Here is a 12,925-nt window from a genome sequence, read left to right on the forward strand (position 1 = left end):
GTGAGTTTTCCCCAAATGGCTGGTTTCTTCCTTAAAGTGAGCAAGGGAGAAAGACTTAAGCAAGCTAGCCACTAAAATCTAAAGTAATTTAATCACAAATGTAATCACATATATGCCATCACCTTTGCCTTATTCTGTTAGTTAGAAGCAAATCATAGGTCTTGCCCACACAAGGGGATCACACAAACATGTGAACACCAGGGAGTGGAGATCTTGGGGGCCACTGTAGAGTCTGTCCACCCCAAAAGGTGTCTCCAGAAGGGGACAGGAAGAACAGTCAACACAACTTCTCTGCCTAAGAAATACATTGCCTTGACTTTCTGGAGCTAGTGATGATAGTTATGGGCTGTACGTTGAGACTCTTCCCCATAGGGTCCCCCAGGAGAGGTCCTTTCATCTCTCCCCAGTCCTAACTCCCATCACATCACCATCATCTGGTTTCCTCAGGGCGCAGTAATCTGGACCTTCCTCTAGTTTCTTCCCAGTCTATTTTTATGATAAACTTTATGCTCTTGTATTAGTCAGGGTCCAATCAGGAGAAGGAAATCACACCACTCGTCTTCTTTTTTCTTTTGCAAGCCTTTATTAGCCTCAAGTACAATAAAATCTTCTGAAGACATTTTCTGCCTTCAAGGATCTACCTAAAAATTACATCCAGGAACACTTATAGGAAATTGTAGACACACAAAGTATCTGGACAGCTAAATGTGTCACAATAGAAGATTTGATAAGTAAAAAGTCAAGATTACTGATTTTTTTAAAGGGCTGGACAAAATCATAGGGCTCTTCTAGCCTAACCGATCATTAAATTTTTTTTTTATTGTAAAATAGTTGATTTACAATGTTGTGTTACTTTCTGCTGTACAGCAAAGTGAATCAGTTATACATATACATATATCCACTCTTTTTCATACTCTTCCCATATAGGTCATTACAGAGTATTGAATAGAGTTCCCTGTTTTATACAGTTGGTCCTTATTAGTTATCGATTTTGTATATAGTTGTGTGTCTATGTCAGTCCCGATCTCCCAATTTATCCCTCCCTTCCTTTCCACCCTGGTAACCATAAGATTGTTTTCTATATCTGTGACTCTATTTCTGTTTTGAAGATAAGTTCTTTTGTAGCATTTTTTTTAGATTCCACGTATAATATCATATGATATTTGTCCTTCTCTGTCTGACTTACTTTACTCAGTATGATAATCTCTAGGTCAATCCATGCTGCTGCAAATGGCATTATTTCATTCTTTTTTATGGCTGAGTAATATTCCATTGTATATATGTACCACATCTTCTTTACCCATTCGTCTGTTGATGGACATTTAGGTTGCTTCCATGTCCTGGCTATTGTAAACAGTGCTGCAATGAACATTGAGGTGCATGTCTCTTTTCAAATATGGTTTTCTCTGGGTATATGACCAGGAGTGGGATTGTTGGATCATATGGTAGCTCTATTTTTAGTTTTTTAAGGAAACTCCATACTGTTCTCTATAGTGGCTGCAGCAATTTACATTCCCACCAACAGTGTAGGAGGGTTCCCTTTTCCCCACAGCCTCTCCAGAATTTCTTGTTTGTAGATTTTTTGATGATGGCCATTCTAACTGGTGGGAGGTGATACCTCATTGTAGTTTGATTTGCATTTTTCTAATAATTAGTGATGTTGAGCATATTTTCATGTTTTTTTTTGGCCATCTGTATGTCTTCTTTGGAGAAATGTCTATTTAGATCTTCCACCCATTTTCTGATTGGTTTGTTTGTTTTTTTGTTATTGAGCTGCATGAGCTATTTGTATATTGTGAAGATTAATCCCTTGTCTAACCCCATCATTTTGCAGCTGGGGAAACAGCTGCTCCAAGAGTGAGCTGATTCACCCAGGATCACCCAGGGATATTCGAGTCATGAGTGGGGGAGTGGCAAGAGTGTCTGAAAAATCGGGCAAAGGATAGCTCCCACAGGCTTTGTAGGCCATGTAAAGAAGTTTAGAGTTTAACTTAAAGCCTTTGGGATACTAATGTTTCTAATCAGAGAAGCAACATGATTAGATTTATATTTTAGAAAAAGTGTCCTGGAGGAAGTTGGGAAACATGTTGCGAAGGACTGAATGGTTAGTTAAAACGCTACAACAATCCCCCATCCCTTCCCTGCTCTCCACAAAAGCAAAAACAAACAAACAAGCAAAAACACATACACACACACACAAACCCTCCAAACAATCCACTAGAATGGAACAAGGGATGGAGGAATGGAGTGACAATATTGGCTGTAGGGCTAGAGAAGAGAGAACAGAGTTGCATCTTATTAAGGAGGTAGAAGGAAACTCCACAGCAGTTTGTGACCAGAGTAGATGGGGGAAAGTGTCGAGGGGTGAGCATAGTGTGTAGCATGAAATGGCTAGGCACATGGACACTGAATCCAGTGAGTTACTTAACCTTAATGGAGCTGGTAAGCATGTAGTTTAGAATACCTTAGTGAGACATAAGTAAAGTGGGGGGTGGGACATGAACCCCTCAACAATCAAGGGGGCAACCATCTTAGTGAAATTTCCAGGGGTTCAACTCCAAGATAAAAGAGAAGTTGCTGCACTTGTATCACCTACTATGACAAATGTACAATGCGCATTAGGCTTTTCTGGTTTTTGGGGAGGCAACATGCTCAGCTACAAAACTCCTCATAGCCTATTGCCTTTTTTGAGTGGGGACCAGAGCAAGAGAAGGCTCTGTAGCAAGTTCAGGCTGTAGTAGAAGCTGCTCTGTCACTTGGAAACCCTACCGCATACGACCAGCTAGTTACTGTCAACCTGTACCCTACAATTGATGTAGGTCCCACCTGGTTGACCCCAAAATTGTAAGCCATATTTTCTTTCCAGGGACACCATGTGTTCCCATGGGGCCATACTTCTTGTGTGGAAGGTACATATTAAGTTGCATCCCTCCCCAAAATACAGTGATTTGTACCTCCCAAGAGGTGAAAAACCTCATATGAGGTCTTCGAGTGTTTAAGGAAACATCACCTTGGCTCTAACATACATTCAGATAAGCCCCGACTCCCTGCCCAGGGTTATTGCAGATGATAAAATTGCTTTAGTTTCCCTCCTTGTGGGATGAGGCAGAGTTTGCACAGCTGTTAATACATCCTGCTGTACCTGGATTTATGCTTCAGGTCCAATAGAAAAATCAATACAAAACTTAAGAGAAAGCCACTTGCCTTTCCCAGGTAAATCCTGATGGTTTATCAGATTTTTTCAACCGGCTGCATCTGCTACATGTTAGCCTGATCCTAATTCTTGGGGCCCCGTAGAAAGTACTGTTAATCAAATGCTATGTAAGATAAACTAAAGATTTCCCCCCTCCTCCCAGCCTCTGTCAGTCAGGTTAATTGGAGTGGCTGAAGGAGAAGCATACTCATGGAAAAATTTGCCAGAAGCCAAGACCGTGTGGAAATGAGGAAATATTTTTGGGAGACAATTCTCCATGGGTCTCTCATGTTTCTGTACTTCTTGTGAACAGGCACTGGTAGCTTTTGATCCAGACTGTCTTTTCAAAGACATTTGTAGAGTAAACAATCCTGGAAGACAGAGGTAGTGTTCCCCACCACCCCCCCCAACTGTTTCCAGAAGAGGGCAGCTTTGTTTACTATCTGGTATAATATAATAGTGGGGAAGTTTTAGGCTGGCATGTAAGGAGCTTAGATGTTGTCGTTCCATTGTAACAACAAGGCAAAAGCCGGACAAACTAAAAATTAACAACCCTTCTTCTTAGATCCATCAGGGAAGTGAGGACACAGGGAAAACCACTGCCTTCCCCGGCCCTCACTCCCCTCAAAAAATGTTGGTGAGACATGCAGGCACATACAGAGGATTACAACTTACTGGAGCAGAAACCGAGGAGCAGAAACTTCCATAGGAACCAGTGCCAAGGTAGGAAAACCTGAACTGTATCTGTTCATTGCTGGAGGACAAGGCTGGGGGTCAAAAACTCCAGGGGCGCCTGTCACTGGGAAGCCCCCACGCTTTTGTGAGTTTTGCCCCCAGGAGTTCTATCAGATTCTCACAGTGAGTATTGGAGAAAAATTCCCCTCATGCTTCTGGCATGCTTCTGGAGGGGAAAAGGAACCCTTTTGAAATATACCAGAGCATTCTGTTTTTCTTAACAAGGCTTGCCCTCAGGAGAATCTATTTTACCAGGTCCGAGTCTGCTAGAGAATCTATTTTATCAGAACCAAACACACCTGAGGAAGGGAAATACCCAACTCCAGCCCTCTCCAGCCATCTTGTCCCATGTAACGTGAGGGGAGGGGAAATTGGGGTTGAGAAGCGTTGGTGAAGTTCACGGCCCTGGATGCACAAGCTCACTAAGATACTGAGACCTAATCATAGGACTATACAATGCTTCCTCTCCCCCCACACCTTACTGCTACATTACTAAGAGCATATGTACCATCATTCATTCTATTCAGTACATCATGTCTACCCTTCAACAAAAAATTACAAGGCATACTAAAAGACAAAAGTCACATGTTGAAGATACTGAATAAACATCAGAACCAGAGTCAGATATGGCAGGAATGTTGGAATTATCAGACTGGGAATTAAAAAAAAAACACAATTAAGGCTAAGATGCTAAGGGCTTCAATGGAAAAAGTAGACAACATGCAAGAACAAACAGATAATGTAAAAAGAGGATAAAAATTCTAAGAGAATAAAGAACAAATGCTAAAGACCAAAAACACTTAAACAGAAATGAAAATTGCCTTTGATGGGCTCATTAGGAGACTGAACACAGCTGAGGAAAGAATCTCTGAGCTTGAGGATATGACAGTAGAAACTTCCAAAACTGAAAAGCAAAGAGAAAAAAAAAAAGAAAAAAAAGACAGAATATCTAAAAACTGTGGGACAACTATAAAAGATGTAACATATTGGGTTGGCCAAAAAGTTTGTTTAGGTTTTCCTTATGGAAAAACCCAAACGAACCTTTTGGCCAGCCCAACATATGTAACAGGAATACCAGAAGGACAAGAAAGAAAGAAAGGAAAAGAAGTAATATTTGAAGCAAAAATTTCCCTCAAATAATGTCAGACACCAAACCACAGTTCCAGGAACCTCAGGGAACACCAAGCAGGATAAATGCCCCAAACCTACACCTAGACAGATCATATTCAAACTTCAGAAAATCAAAAATAAAGGAAAAAGTCTTTAAAGAAGGGAGAGGGGAAAAAATGCCTTACCTATATATAGAGGAGCAAAGATAAGAATTACATCTGATTTCTCCTCAGAAACCATGTAAGCAAGAGGAGAATGGAGTGAAATATTTAAAGAATTAAGAAAAAAAACCCATCAACCTAGAATTCTGTACCTGTTGAAATTACCCTTCAAAGGTGAAAGAGAAGTAAAGACTTTCTCAGACAAAGAAAAAATGGGGAAATTTGTTGCCAGTAGACCTGCCTTGTAAGAAATGTTAAAAGAACATTTTTTGTTGTTTGTTTTTGTTTTTGAGAGAAGGAAAATGATACATGTCAGAAACTCAGATCTACGTACAGAAAGGAAGAGATTTGGAGAATAAATAAATGAAGGTAAAATACTTATTTTTCTTAGTTGATCTAACAGATAACAGTTTGTTCAAAATAATAAAAGCAAAAATATATTTAATTACATGTGCTTATGTGTAAGTGAAATGAATGACATCAATGATACAAGGGACAATAGAGAGTAATTAGAAACATTTTGTTATTGTGAGGTACTTGCACATGGAACATTCACCAACATGGTCTAGGTCCTGGGCCATAAAACACACCTTAACAAGTTTAAAAGAATAGAAATCATACAACATTTGCTTTCAGACCACAATGGAATTAAACTATAAATCAATGACAGAAAGACAGCTGGAAAGTCCCCAAATACTTGGAGGTTAAAGACACACTTCTAAAGAATATCTGAGAATGGTGGGACAACTGTAAAAAGTAATATACGTGTAATGGGAACACCAGAAGGAGAAGAAAGAGAGAGAGGGAAAGAAGCAATATTTGAAGTAATAATGACTAAAAAAATTTCCAAAATCCTTTGACATGGGTCAAAGAATCAATCTCAAGAGAAAAAATTTTTTTAAAAAACCTTTGAATTGTACCCTTTATTTTTATTTTTTAATAATTAATTAATTAGGTTACACTCAGTCTTAGTTGTGGCAGGTGTGCTCCTTAGTTGTTGTTCGCCGGCCCTTAGTTGTGGCATGCGCACTCTTAGTTGCGGCATGCATGTGGGGTCTAGTTCCCTGACCAGGGATGGAACCCGGGCCCCCTGCATTGGGAGTGCAGAGTCTTAACCACTGTACCACCAGGGAAGTTCCTCAATAGAAATTTAAAAAATATTTTGAACTAAATGAAAATGACAATACAACTTATCAAATTTGAGGGATGCAGTGAAAACAGTGCTTAAAGGGAAATGTACACCATTGAATATGCATATTAGAAAAGATGAAAGACCTAAAATCAATAATCTAAGATTCCACCTTAGGAAACCAGAAAAGGAAGAGGGAATTATGTCCAAGGTAAGGAGAAGAAAAGCAATAATAAAAATCAGACCAGAAATAAATGAAATTGAAAATAAGAAATCAACAGAGGAAACAAAAAACTGGTTCTTTGAAAAGATCAACAAAATAAGTCCCTAGCCAAGCTAACCAAGAAAAAAAGAGATAGGACACAAGTTCCTAACATCGGAAATGAAAGAGGGGACATTATTACAGATCCCATTGACACTAAAAGGATAATAAAAGGATATTATGAACACCTATATGCTGACTGATTTGATAACCTTGATGAAATGAGTGGAATTCCTTAAAGACACAAGCTGCAAAAAACCCATGCAAAAAGAAATAGGCCATCTGAATCGGCTTATGCCTATTAAAGAAATTGAATTAAATTAATAAACTTTCGAAATAGAAAGCACCAAGCTCAGATGGGTTCACTGGTGAATTCTACCCAACATTTAAGTAAGAAATTATACCAGTTCACTTCCAGAATATAGAAGCAGAAGGAATACTTCCTAACTTGTTCTGTGAAGCCAGCATTACCCTAATACCAAAACCAGATAAAGACATTACAAAAATCCCCCGAACCCCACCCCAAACAATGGAGTACTATCTCTTATGAACATAGATGAAAAAATTGTCTACAAAATATTATCAAATTGAATCAAAAATGTATAAGAAGAATTATACACCATAATAGAGTGGGATTTTTCCTAGGTGTAGATGCCAGCTCAACATCTGAAAGTCAATTAATGCAATCCATCAGGTTAACAGGCTAAAAAAGGAAAATCATGTGATCATATCAATAGATGCAGAAAAAGCATTTGACAGAATCTAACACTCATTCATGATAAAAACTCAGCAAACTAGGAGTGGAGGGGAACATCTTCAACTTGATAAAGGACATCTACAAAAAACCTACAAGCTAACATCACACTTGATGGTGAGAAACTTGAAGCTTTTCTGGTAAGATCAGAAAAAGTCAAGAACATCCCTTCTCACCACTGTTATTTGACATTGTACTGGAAGTCCTAGCAAACGCAATAAGATAATAAAAGGAAATAAAAGGTATATAGATTAGGAAGGAAGAAACAGAACTGTCTTTGTTCATAGATATCATGATCATCTATGTAGAAAATCTGAAAAAAACTGACCAAAAACCCTCCTGGAACTAATAAGTAATTATGGCAAAATTGCAGGATACAACATTAATATATAAAAGTCAGTTGCTTTCTTATATACCACAATGGACAAAGAGGAGTTTGAAGTTAAAAACATATACCATTTAAGGGCTTCCCTGGTGGCACAGTGGTTGAGAATCTGCCTGCTAATGCAGGGGACACGGGTTCGAGCCCTGGTCTAGGAGGATCCCACATGCCACGGAGCAACTAGGCCCGTGAGCCACAACTACTGAGCCTGCGCGTCTGGAGCCTGTGCTCCGCAACAAGAGAGGCCACGATAGTGAGAGGCCCGCGCACCGTGATGAAGAGTGGCCCCCACGTGCCGCAACTAGAGAAAGCCCTAGCACAGAAACGAAGACCCAACATAGCAATCAATCAATCAATCAATCAATCTTTAAAAAAAAAAACCATTTAAATTACTCCCCCTGGGACTTCCCTGGCAGTGCAGTGGTTAAGAATCCGCCTGCCAATACAGGGGACATGGGTGCGATCCCTGGTCCAAGAAGATCCCACATGCTGCGGAGCAATTAAGCCTGTGCACCACAACTACTGAGCCTGTGCTGTAGAGCCCGTGAGCCACAACTACTGAAGCCCGCGTGCCTAGAGCCTGTGCTCTACAACAAGAGAAACCACTGCAATGAGAAGCCTGCGCACCGCAACGAAGGGTAGCCCCTGCTCGCTGCAACTAGAGAAAGCCTGTGCACAGCAACGAAGGCCAAATACAGCCAAAAATAAATAAATAAACAAATAAAAAATGTTTAAAAAAACTAAATAAGTTACTCCTCCCATTGTATACCTATTTTTATACTTAGGTATAAAAATAACAAAACACGTACAAAATCTATGTGAGGAAAACTTCAAAATTCTGATGAAAGATGTCAAAGAACTAAATAAATGGAGAGATATTCCATGTTCATGAATAGAAAGACTCAATATTTTCAAGATATCAGTTACTTCCAACTTCATCTATAGATTCAAGGACAACTCCAATAAAAATACCAGCAAGTTATTTTGTGGATGTCAGCAAACTGATTCTGAAGTTTATATGAAGAGGCAAAAGACACAGAGTAGACAACCTAGTATTGAAGGAGAAGAACAACGTTAGAGGACCAACACTATCCAACTTCAAGATTTACTATAAAGTCACAGTAATTAAGACAGTGTGGTATCAGCTAGAATAGACAAATAGATCATGGGAACAGAATAGACAGCCCAGAAGCAGACCCACACAAATATAATCAACTGATCTTTGACAAAGGAGCAAAAGCAATACAATGGAGAAGAGATAATCCTTTCAACAAATGGTGTTGGAACAAATGGACATCCGTGTGCAAAAAAATGAATCTAGACACAGACCTTACACTCTTTATAAAAATTAAATCAAAATGGATCTTATGTCTAAATGTAAAATGCAAAACTATAAAACTCCTAGAAGATAACATAGGAGAAAATCTAGGTGATAACTGTTTAGATACAGCACCAAAGACATAATCCATGAAAGAAAAGATTGATAAGCTCAACTTCATTAAAAGTAAAAACTTCTGTGAAAAACAGTGCTAAGATAATGAGAAGACAAGCCATGGATTGGGAGAAAATATTTGCAAAAGACACATCTGATAAAGGACACATCTAAAATATACGAGAAACTCTTAAAACTCAATGATAAAAAAGAGCAAACTGATTAAAAAATGGGCAAAGACCTGATTAAAAAATGGGCAAATCACCTCACCAAGGAAGATATACAGATGGCAAGTAAGCATATGAAAAAAAAGTTCAACGTGATTTGTCATTGGGAAATTACAAATCAAAATGACACTACACAGCTATTAGAACAGCCAAAATCCAAAATACTGACAATACCAAATGCTGGCAAGGATGTGGAGCAACAGGACCACTCCATTGCTGGTGTGAATGCAAAATGGTACAGCCACTTTGGAAGACAGTTTGGCAATTTCTTACAAAACTAAACATACGCTTACCACATGATCCCAAAACTGCGCTCCTTGGTATTTACCCAAATGAACTGAAAACTATGTCTACACCAAAACCAGTACAGGACGTTTATAGCAGCTTTGTTCATAGTTGCAAACTTAGAAGGAACCAACATGTTTTTCAGTAGGTGAATGGATAAATAAAGCAGCTTTGTTCATAGTTGCAAACTTAGAAGCAACCAACATATTTTTCAGTAGGTGAATGGATAAATAAATTAATACATCTAGACATTAGACTATTATTCAGTTCTAAAAAGAAATGAGCTATCAGGGCATAAAAAGACATGGAGGGGGGCGGAGTCAAGATGGCAGTGTGGGAAGACACCGAGTTAGCATCTCCCCACAACTAGGGCGCCTGCTGGCCGCTGGTGCGGGACCCTGATGCCCAAGGAGATGGGAGGAACCCCCAAGTGAACCGGTAGGGTGTGGGGGGACTGAGGGGGGAGGAGAAGTGGAGAACAGACAGGATTGGCACCCCTGAGGCCAGGGAGATAAGGAGAGGCAGGTGGGAGAGGCCCTCCGGGAGGAGCGAGAGAGGAGAGGAGGGCAATTGCCCCGCCCACTAGGACCCGGGGAGCCTGCTGAGCTCGCAGGCTGGTCCCCTGCCCTCCAAGACACCCCCTCCTCCTGGCTGCATTGGTCGTGGGGGCATAGGAAGGAGGCTGAGGGGAGAACAGGAGAGGCAGGTGGGAGGGACCCTCCAGGACTGGAGGAGCAGTAGAGGAGAGGAGGGCATTTGCCCCACCCACTTGAGCCCAGGAAGCCTGCTGGGTTCCTAGGTGAGGTCCCCTGCCCTCTGACACCAGGGGCGGGGGGATGCCTGGGTCCCTTCTGTTCCATTGAGCCTAAGCCCCACCCCCACAGCCCCCAGGGCCTTTTCCAGCCCTGTGGGTCCTAAGCATAGGCCCTGCCCACAGCCCAAATCTTGCCCTAGCTTAGGCCCCACCCTCTACAGATGAGGAGGAGGGCTTTTCCCCCCCTTTTCTTTTTTTCTTTTCCCTCCTCTTTTTTACTATCATGGTACTGTTGTACCTTCTGGTTATTGATTCATCTATATTTTTATTTTTATTTATTTATTTTTTAATAGTAATCTTTTATTTATTTATTTATTTTTATATTTATTTTTGGCTGTGTTGGGTCTTCGTTTCTGTGCTAGGGCTTTCTCTAGTTGCAGCAAGCAGGGGCCACTCTTCATTGCGGTGCGCGGGCCTCTTCACTATCGCGGCCTCTCTTATTGCGGCGCACAGGCTCCAGATGCGCAGGCTCAGTAGTTGTGGCTCATGGACCCAGTTGCTCCGCGGCATGTGGGATCCTCCCAGACCAGGACTCGAACCTGTGTCCCCTGCACTAGCAGGCAGACTCTCAACCACTGCACCACCAGGGAAGCCCTATATTTTTATTTTTATATTCTTTCTAACATATCTGTTAGTTTCCTAGTCTAATTTTATTTTTTACTTTGTTATTGTTCTCTCTCCCTTTTTTTTTTTTGCCACCCCACGTGGCTTGTGGGATCTTGGTTCATGAGCCAGGGGCCAGGCCGAAGCTTCTATGGTGGGAGCTCTGAGTCCAAACCACTGAACTAATAGAGAACCTCAAACCCCAGGGAGTATTCATCAGAGTGAGGTCTCACGGAAGTCCTCATCTCAGCACCAAGACCCAGCTCTACCCAACAGTCTACAAACTCCAGGGTTGGAAGCCTCAGGCCAAACAACCAGTAAGACAGGAACACAATCCCACTCATAAAAAAAAAAAAAAATGAGATGGCAAAAATATATGTCACAGATGAAGGAGCAAGGTAAAAACCTACAAGACCAAATGAATGAAGAGGAAATAGGCAATCTACCTGAAAAATAATTCAAAGTAATCATAGTAAAAATGATCCAGAATCTCAGAAATAGGATGGAGGCATGGATTGAGAAAATACAAGAAATGTTTAACAAAGATCTAGAAGAACTAAAGAACAAACAAACAGAGATGAACAACACAATAACTGAAATGAAAAATACACTAGAAGGAATCAATAACAGAATAACTGAGGTAGAAGAACGAATAAGTGAGCTGGAAGACAAAATGGTGGAAATAACTGCTAAGGAGTAGGATAAAGAAAAAAGAATGAAAAGAATTGAAGACAATCTCAGAGACATCTGGGACAACACTAAACACACCAGCATTCAAATTATAAGGTTCCCAGAAGAAGAAGAGAAAAAGAAAGGGTCTGAGAAAATAGTTGAAGAAATTATAGTTGAAAACATCCCTAACATGGGAAAGGAGATGGTCACCCGGGTCCAGGAAGCACAGAGAGTCCCATACAGGATAAACTCTAGGAAAAACACACCAAGACAAATATTAATCAAACTAACAAAAATTAAATTCAAAGAAAAAATATTAAAAGCAGCAAGGGAAAAACAAAAAATAACATACAAAGGAATCCCCATAAGGTTATCAGCTGATTTTTCAGCAGAAACTCTGCAGGCCAGAAGGGAGTGGCAGGATATACTTAAAGTGATGAAAGAGAAAAACCTACAACCAAGATTACTCTACCCAGGAAGGATCTCATTCAGATTCAACGGAGAAATCAAAAGCTTTTCAGACAAGCAAAAGCTAAGAGAATACAGCACCACCAAACCAGCTTTACAACGATAGCTAAAGGAACTTCTCTAGGCAGGAAACACAAGAGAAGGAAAAGACAACAAATGAATGGATAAAGAAGATGTGGCACATATATACAATGGAATATTACTCAGCCATAAAAAGAAATGAAATTGAGTTATTTGTAGTGAGGTGGATGGACCTACAGTTTGTCCTACAGAGTGAAGTAAGTCAGAAAGAGAAAAACAAATACCGTACGCTAACACATATATATGGAATCTAAAAAAATAAAAAAATAAAAAAAGGTCATGAAGAACCTAGGGGCAAGACGGGAATAAAGACACAGACCTACTAGAGAATGGACTTGAGGTTACGGGGAGGGGAAAGGGTAAGCTGGGACAAAGTGGGAGAGTGGCATGGACATATATACACTACCAAACATAAAATAGATAGCTAGTGGGAAGCAGCCACATAGCACAGGGGGATCAGCTCAGTGCTTTGTGACCACCTAGAGGGGTGAAATAGGGAGGGTGGGAGGGAGGGAGACGCAAGAGGGAAGAGATATGGGGACATATGTATATGTATAACTGATTCACTTTGTTATAAAGCAGAAACTAACACACCATTGTAAAGCAATTATACTCCA

The sequence above is a fragment of the Eschrichtius robustus genome, chromosome 3 (genome assembly GCF_028021215.1).
Source record: "Eschrichtius robustus isolate mEscRob2 chromosome 3, mEscRob2.pri, whole genome shotgun sequence".
Lineage (NCBI taxonomy): Eukaryota > Metazoa > Chordata > Mammalia > Artiodactyla > Eschrichtiidae > Eschrichtius > Eschrichtius robustus.